Source organism: Meriones unguiculatus, chromosome 16 (genome assembly GCF_030254825.1).
Source record: "Meriones unguiculatus strain TT.TT164.6M chromosome 16, Bangor_MerUng_6.1, whole genome shotgun sequence".
NCBI classification, from domain to species: Eukaryota; Metazoa; Chordata; class Mammalia; order Rodentia; family Muridae; genus Meriones; species Meriones unguiculatus.
In genome coordinates, this window is record NC_083363.1 from 25,580,892 (window position 1) to 25,589,883 (window position 8,992).

An 8,992-nucleotide genomic window follows, 5' to 3' on the forward strand; every position below is an offset into this window, starting at 1 on the left:
CAAATTACCACACAGAGGCTGGGAATTACTTAATTAACCTAAAGCACAATGCTGGGTTTTACACTAACCCTATCTCTAACCCTAACCATAACAATTACCTTAAACCTATCCTTATCTCTGACCCTGACCCTGACCAACCATATCACAAACCTTAACCTTAAACCTAACCCTGATCCTGACCCTGAAAAACCCTAACCATAACTCTAATGCTAAACTTAAACCTGACCTAGAAATAGACCTAACCCTGACTGGAACCCTAAACCTATCTGTAAACATAACAGTAACCCTAACCCTAACCCTAACCCTATCCTTAAACCTAAACCTAATCCTAGCCCTAACATTAACCCCAAACCCTAACCCTAACTCTGACCCTTAACTTAATTTGGAAACACTGTTCTGTGCTTCTCTCTTCTTTGCTAGAAAACATTCTCCCTTCTTCTTCTTTTTTTTTTTTTTGGCAATAAATATTTTTATTACTTTATGTCAATTGAACATTCCTTGTGTTGGTATTACTTATGTCAACTGAACATTCCTTGTGTATACCTCCTGCTGACAGAATTCTGAGTGGCTGACAGATTGTATCCACCATGTTGATATACAGGCCTCTTCCTATGGAAAAAAAATGTTCAGAAGAGATGAAGAGGGAGAGGCTAGGAACTGTGTTCAGGAGACATTCCCTAGGGTCCCTGGGGCTAAGACTCAGAACTTCAGCCAGTACCTAGGCTGCTTTGTCACAGAACTTGTTAAAGCTCAGCTGCACAGCAGCCTCCATGGCCATGATTTTAGGAGTACTTTCCCCATACAAGTGCTTCATTTCAGCAAGGCGCCACTCCCCAGGCCTTTCAGATGGTGGTTCCACTGATCTGTGGTGGCAGTAAAGGCCATGGTCGGCATACACATAGTCATCCAGGCGCTCTGCTTCCCACTGCTGCTGTTTCCGCCACTCTTCTCTGTGCCTCTCGGTTACTGCAAAGTCCTGATGGAGCTCCTCAGTGATTACCATATTGCTTAGGTCATATTTTACTTTATTATCTGAATCTGACTCTTGCTCTTACACTTCACATAGTGCTTTATTTTCTCTTCTGGATGCCTTGGTCCTACTCCTGTTATGCCAACGCTGCCCACGGCTTTTGAGATATGAAACACAGGAGATCACTGTCAGGCTGTGTACCGGCCTGTAGAGAACCAAGGATACCCAGCCACATAAGCAAGAGAGCTCCAGGAAAGAACTCCATAAGGTGAGAACCATGGAGAATTAAAATAGGAATCTACAGCCTTTCTGTAGGCCTTCTGGTAGCTTCACATCCAAACCACAGCCTGATGATAATGCTGCCAGTATCTTGCATACACTGGGTGAGAATACCAAGATGTAGTGGCTTTCCTTTTTGATGCCATTGAGGCTGTTTCTGACTGACAAAGTCCAAATGGCCACTTGTGGGCATGCAGCTTTCAGATCTCGGGCAGTGGGCAACAACGGGCCTACTTCTCGTTGTGGGGGCGAGGGAGTGGAGGAGGGCAGGGACCTTCTCACTTCTTAACTTAGTTTGGAAACAGTGCTATGTGTTCTTTTCTACTTAGTTCGCAAGTATAGTTTTTTGTTCATTTGTACTTACCTTAGAAACACTGCTCTTTTCTTCATTCTTCTTTGCAAGAGAACATTCTTCTCTTTTCTTCTTAACTTTGTTTGGAAACAATGCTATGTGTTCTTTTCTACGAGTTCAGAAACATTGCTAGGTGTCCTTTTCTACTTAGTTCAGAAACACTGTTCTTTGTACATTAATACTTCTCTTAGAAACACTGCTCTGCTTCTTTTTTCATTGCTAGAAAACATTCTTTTCTTTTCTTCTTAACTTAGTCTGGAAACACTGCAATGTGTTCTTTTCTAGTTAGTTCCCAAACATATTTCTTTGTTCCTTTGTACTTATCTTAGAAACACTGCTCTTTTCTTAGCTCTTCATTGCAAGATAACATTCTTCTCTTTTCTTCTTTTCTTTTTTATTAATTACACTTTATTCACTTTGTATCCCCCCATAAGCCCCTCCCTCCCCTTTCTTCACGCATGTTCCTTCCCAAGTTCACTGATAGGGGAGGTCCTTTTCTCCTTCCTTCTGATCTTAGTCTATCAGATCACATCAAGAGTGGCTGCACTGTCATCTTCTGTGGCCTGGTAAGGCTGCTCCCCACTCAGGGGGAGGTGATCAAAGAGCAGGCCAATCAGATTATGTCAGAGGCAGTCCCTCTTCTCATTACTATGTAACCCACTTGGGCACTGAACTGCCATGTGCTACTTCTATGCAGGGGTTCTAGGTTGTCTCCATGAATAGTCCTTCGTTGTAGTATAAGTCTCTAGGAAGTTCCCTGTGTTCAAGTTTTTTTGGTTCTGTTGCTCTCCTTGTGGGGTTCTCGTCTTCTCCAGCTCTTACTATTTCCCATATCTTACATAAGATTCCATGCACTCTGCCCAACAGTCTCAGCATCTGCTTTGATAGTCTGCAGGGCAGAACTTTTCAGAGGCCCTCTGTGGCAGGTTCCTAGGTTGTTTCCTGTTTTCTTCTTCTTCTGATGTCCATCCTCTTTGCCTTTCAGGATGGGGATTGAGTTTTAGTCAGGGTCCTCTCTCTTGATTAGTTTCTTTAGATGTACAGATTTTACTAGGTTTATCCTATGTTCTATGTCTATATGAGTGAGTATATACTGTGTGTGTCTTTCTGCTTCTTGGTCAGCTCACTCAGGATGAGCCTTTCCAGGTCCCACCATTTACCTGCAAATTTCATGATTTCCTTATTTTTCATTGCAGAGTAATATTCCATTGTGTAGATGTACCACAATTTCTGCTCAACGTCATTAGCCATTAGGGAAATACAAATCAAAATGACCCTGAGATTTCACCTTACACCCATCAGAATGGCCATCATGAAAAACTCAAGTGACAACCCTAAACTAAATTTGGAAACACTGCTCTGTGCTTCTTTCTTCTTTTCTAGAAAACAGTCTTCTCTTTTCTTCTTAACTTTGTTTGGAAACCCTGTCCCTAACCCTAACCCTAATCCTAACCCCATCCCTAACCCTAAACCTAATTCTAACCAAAACACTAACCCCAAACATTACCCTACCATTAACCCTAAACCTATCCCTAACCCTATCCCTAAACCCAAGCCTAACACTAACATTATCCATAAACCTAACACTAAACCTAACCCTAACCTTAACCATAACTGTAAACCTAACCTTACACCTAACCCTAACCTTAAATACACCTATTGCCTAACCCTAACCCTAACCATATCCAGAATACTAACATTATCCATAACCCTACCCCAACCCTATCCCTAACCTTAATATTGACTGTAAATCTAACTATAAACTAAATGTAGCCCTGGCCCTGACCCTAAACTGTAACACCTAATATTAACCCTAAATCTAAACCTAACCCTAACCCAAACCAGAAACCTAAACATAACCCTAACCCTAGTTCTAAACCTAATTCTAACCTGAAACTTAATCCTAACCTTATCCCTAAACTTAAACCTTAACCTTAACTCTAACCATACCATATACCTAAACCTAAACCTGACCTGAACCTAAACCTAAAAATTTCTGACACCCTAACCATAATCTACTCCTATCCCTAACCCTAACCCTCACTCTCACCCTAAATGTAACTCTATTTCTAAACCTAACCCTCACCCTAACCCTAAACATAACCCTAAATCTAATCGTAACCCTATCCCTAACCCCTAACACTAAATCTATCATTACCCCTAACCCTATCTCTAACCCTAACACTGAACCTATCCCTAACCCTGACACTAACTATAAGCAAAACTGTAACCCCATAACTAATTCTAACCATAACCCTAACCCAACACTAAACATAACACTATCTGTAACACTAACTCGAAACTTAACCCTTGCTGGAAATTTACCCCTAAACTTAAGCGTAGCCCTACCATAACCTTTACTCTAATTGTAATCAAACACTTATACCTAACCCTAACCCGAACAGCTACCCTATCCCTAACCCTAACTTTATACCTAACCCTAACTCTAAACCTAAGGCTAACACTAACCCAATAGCTAACCCTAACCCTAAAACTAACTCTAACCCTAAATGTAACCCTAACATTATCACTAACAATAACCCTAACTCTAACATTAAGCCTAAACCAAATCCTAACCTGGAACCCTAACCTTTAACTTAACTCTGACCCTGACCCTGAGCCTATCCCTAACCCTAAACCAAACCCTGACCATGACCCTGACAATAATACTAACCTGACTTCTATCCTAACCCTAACCTTAACCCTAACCAGAAGCCTAACCCTATCCCTACCCATAACACTAAACCTAACCCTAACCCTAATCTGAACTTTTACCCTAACCCTAATCCTAACCCTAATCCTAATTATATCCTTATCATTAACTGAATCCCTAAACCTAACCTTAAGCAGAACCCCAAACCTAACCCAAATCCTTACACTAACCCTACCCAGAACCCTATCCCCATCCCTAAACATACTACTAATCATAACCTTAATCCCTACCCTAACCCTATCCCTAATCCTAACCCTAACACTAAACCCTATTCCTAAGCCTAACCCTTACCATAACCCTAACCCCGACCCTAACCAGAACCATAACCCTACCCCTAACCACAATACTAACCATAACCAGAACCAGAACACTAACTCTAACTGGAACCCTAACTCTAACTCCAACCATAACACTAAACCTATACATAACCCTAAGCCTAACCCAAACTTTATTCTGAACCCTAACTATAACCTTAACCCTAACAGGAACACTAATACTATCACTGAACCTAACCCTAAAGCTTTTCCTAACCCTAACCAAAAACCTAACACTAATACTATCACTAAAACTCACCCTAACCCTAACCCTAACCCTAATGCTAACCCTAACGCTAACCATATCAGTAACTCTAAACATAATAGTAGACATATCTGAAACCCTAACTCTAACCCTAACATTAACCCTAACCCCAACACTATCCCTATCCTCTAACACAAATGCTATAACTAACCCTAACCCAAATCTAACCCTAACCCTAATCCTAAACCCCTAAAATTTCCTTATCACTAACCCAAACTCTAACACTATCCTTATCACTAACCTTAACCGTAACCATATCCCTAACCCTGACCCTAACCTTATACCTAACTTTAAACCCAACCCTATACCTATACCTATCCCTATCTCTAACCCAAACACTAACCCTAACACTTTCCTTACTTTAACACTAAACCTAACCCTAAACTTAACACTTACACTAACCCTTAAATCTCATCCAAACTATAAACTAACCATAACGCTAACCCAAACCCTAAGCTTAACTCTGACCCTAATCCTAACCCTATCCCTAGCTCTAAACTTAATCCTAAAAATAGCCCTAATGCTAACCCTAACACTTACCCTCTGTTAAACCTAACCCTAAATCTAACATTAACACTAACACTAACCCCTAAACCTCATCCTAACCCTATCCCAACACTAACGCTAACTCTAAACCTAACCCTAACCTCCACCATGACCCTATCCCTAACACTAAACCTAACCCAAACCCTAACCTTAAACCTAACCCAAAGTCTAACCCTAACCCTATCCCTAACTCTAACCTATCCCTAACCATAACCCTAACCCTAAGCTAATCCTAACCCTAACCCTAATACTATCCCTAACCCCAAACCTAATTCTATCCCTAACCTTTAACCTAACCCTAACACTGTCCCTAATGCTAACCATAACCATAACAATAACCCTAACAGTACAGCTAACCCTATCCCTAAACCTAAACCTAGCCTAAGCCTATTCTTAACCCTAACCCTAACCCAAATCTAAGCTTCTTACCCTAACCTCAAAACCTATCCCTAAGCCTAAGCCTAACACTAACAACCCTACCTTAACCCTAACCCTTAACCTAACCCTAACCCCGACTCTATCCCTATCACTAACCCTAACCCTAATTCTTACCCTAACCCTTACCCTAACACTATGCAAAACCCTAACCTAAATCCTAACCCTAAGGCTATCCCTAAACCTAAACCTAACCCTATCCCTAACCCCTAACACTAATCCTATCACTAACCCTAACCCTAACTGTAACCCTATACCTAAAAATATTAGTAAACTAACATTAACCCTAACCCTAACCCTAACCATAATAATAACCCTAACACTACAGCTAAAGCAAATCACACCCCTGAACCTTTCCCTAACCCTATCCTTAAGCCTAACCCTGTCCCTGACCCTGAACCTTTCCATAACCCCATCCTTAAGCCTAACACTGTCCCTGACCCTGACCCTAATCCTAACCTTAACCCTAATCCTGACCATGACCCAGACCCTAACTCTAACACTACCCCTACCCTTAACCCTAATCGGAAGCCTAATACTATCCCTACCCAGAGCATGAGCTCCTACACCTAACCCTAACTGGAAATCCATCTCTAACTCTAACTCTGAATCTGACTTTGATGACTCTGACTCTGACTCTGACTCTGATTCTGACTCTGACTCTATCTCTAACCCTAACCCTAACCCTAATCCTAACTGGAACGCTATCCCTAACCCTATCCCTATCCCTAACCCTAATTCTAACCCTGACCCTTACCCTAACTCCAAACCCAATCCCTATCCCTAACCCTAACTCTAACCTTAACCCTAACTGTAACCCTAACCGAATCCCTTATGCTAACCCTAACAATATCCCTAACCCTAACCCTAACACTAACCTTAAATCTAACACTTCCCCTACCTTAACTCTAACCTTAAATCTAACCCTACCACTAACACTAAACCCTAAACCTCATTCTAACACTATCCCAAACTTAACTCTAAAACTAACCCTTATCCTTACCCTAACACTAACCCTAACCCAATCCCTAACCCTAACCTAACCCTAAATATAACCCTAACCTCATCCCTATTCCTAAACCTAACCCTATCCCTAACCCTAACCCTATCCCTAACTATAACCATAACCCCAACCCTAAACTAAACCTAATGCTAACCCCAAACCTAATCCTATCCTACCAATCCTAACCCTAACCCTAACATTATGCCTAATCTTAACCCAAAACTAACCCTAACACTTTCCCCACCTTAACCCTAACCCTAACTCTAACACTAACACTAATCCCTAAACCTCATCCTAACTCTAAAGTAAGCCTAACCCAAACCTTAACCCTGACTCCATAATCCTAACCCTCATACAAGCCCTAACCCTAACCTAATCCTATCCCTAATCCTAACCCTAACCATAACATTAACTGTAATCCTATCCCTAACCCTAACCCTATCCTTAACCCTAACCTTAATCCTAACCCTATTCCTAACCATAACCATAACATTAACTGTAACCCTCACCTTAACTCTAATACTAACCCCAACTCTATCCCTAACCCTATCCCAACCCTCACCTAACCTTGTCCTTAACCTTAAAACTAACCCTAACCCTAGCCCAAACCTGTTGTTGAAAGTTAATATTCACTCTTGATTTGTCTTTTAATTATGCAATGGTTATTCCTAAATGAGCTGCAAATCCTAATCACCACACAGAGACTAGGATGTATTTAGTTAACCTAGAGCACAATGCTGGGCAATGATTATTGCATCCTAAACCTCCAAGCCCACACAGTTTCCTACCATTTAGATTTTACCCATTATACTTGCTTTGTCATATCTTATCTTAGTTTTGCTATATCTCTATGGTTCTAAGACCGCTCCCCCATTCCCTGTTCTCCTCTGTGAAGTTAGGGTGTCTTTGAAATACACAGGCTGAAATAACTCAGCAGGTTTTTCTATGACGCAGTGTCTCTCTGCTGCTGTTGTTTGCTGTTCACTAACATTTAAGAAATTTAAGGTCAACACCAGAAGGCCTGCTAACGCTCCCATGCCCGCCCATTCCTTCAGATGATTCATGGCTGCAGCAATCCATGTTGATAATCCTGTGGCTAGTCCTGCGTCCACTCTGGTAGAATTTACCGTGACAATGGCCACTCTCAGCTGCTCCATCGTAGTATCGAATTCTCCAGTCCAATTACCTAAAATATAGCTCGACAATTGTTTAGACAGATTTGCAGCACAGGAAAAATTCTCATGTTATATGCTAGTGACTCAAAGTCCAGCATATTTTCATTGACAGCCAAGTTGAGCAATTTGCCATAGGGTATCAATTTGCTCCTGCACGAGGTCAATCCTCTGATTGAACACCATCAAGCTTCCTTTTAGTTGAGCATTAATTCCTTTATGTACAACTAAGGCATGAGCTACATTGGCTAAATGATTATTCAGGGTCTGAGCAGTCTGCCCAGTATGACTCATGGCTAATGCCCCGGTGGAGCTCCAACAGCCGCCAATGAGATGGTAGTAACAATGGTGGCTGTAGTTCCAAGATCCCTTTTCTGTCTGAAGAGAGTCATAGCGTGAGGGGCATCAACGGGCACAGGCACGCAGTGAGGCATGCAAGTAACCAGGGCATACCTAAATTTACTAGCATTCCAGCATTGGGCAAAAAAGCAAGTATCATTACCACAATTACTTGGCTGTATCTGGCTAATAATGAATAAAAATGGGGGATATAGACAAACAGGTGTGGGCTTATAGGAAATATTATGAGAAGCCTTAACCCCCTCGTTGGAACATCCTGCGTCAGTTCTAGAACTAGCAGTGGTGGTGTCCGAGGTCTGAGTAGGTTCAGGAGACCATTGCCCCCAGGGGCGAGACGTGCTCCATGCCGATTGACTAACTCCATGTTTTCCTCCACTTTTGAAAGTCATTTAAGGTTCTTAAATTATTTTTTTCCCTTTTTTTTTTTAAATTTTTCATCAATTACACTTTATTCATTCTGCATCCCCCCATAAGTCTCACAACAGTGTGATGCAGCCATGATCATTCAGGCCTTTACAGCCATTGAAGCAGGACATTCTCCCCAAGCATGGTTGGATACCATAAAAAGCTAAAATGTTACGCT

General features: G+C 41.6%; 1 pseudogene; it reads right to left on the minus strand.

The window, feature by feature from the left end:
- Positions 1-699: 699 nt before the first annotated feature.
- LOC110540312 (gem-associated protein 8-like) lies at positions 700-1,395 on the minus strand (annotated as a pseudogene).
- Positions 1,396-8,992: the final 7,597 nt, after the last annotated feature.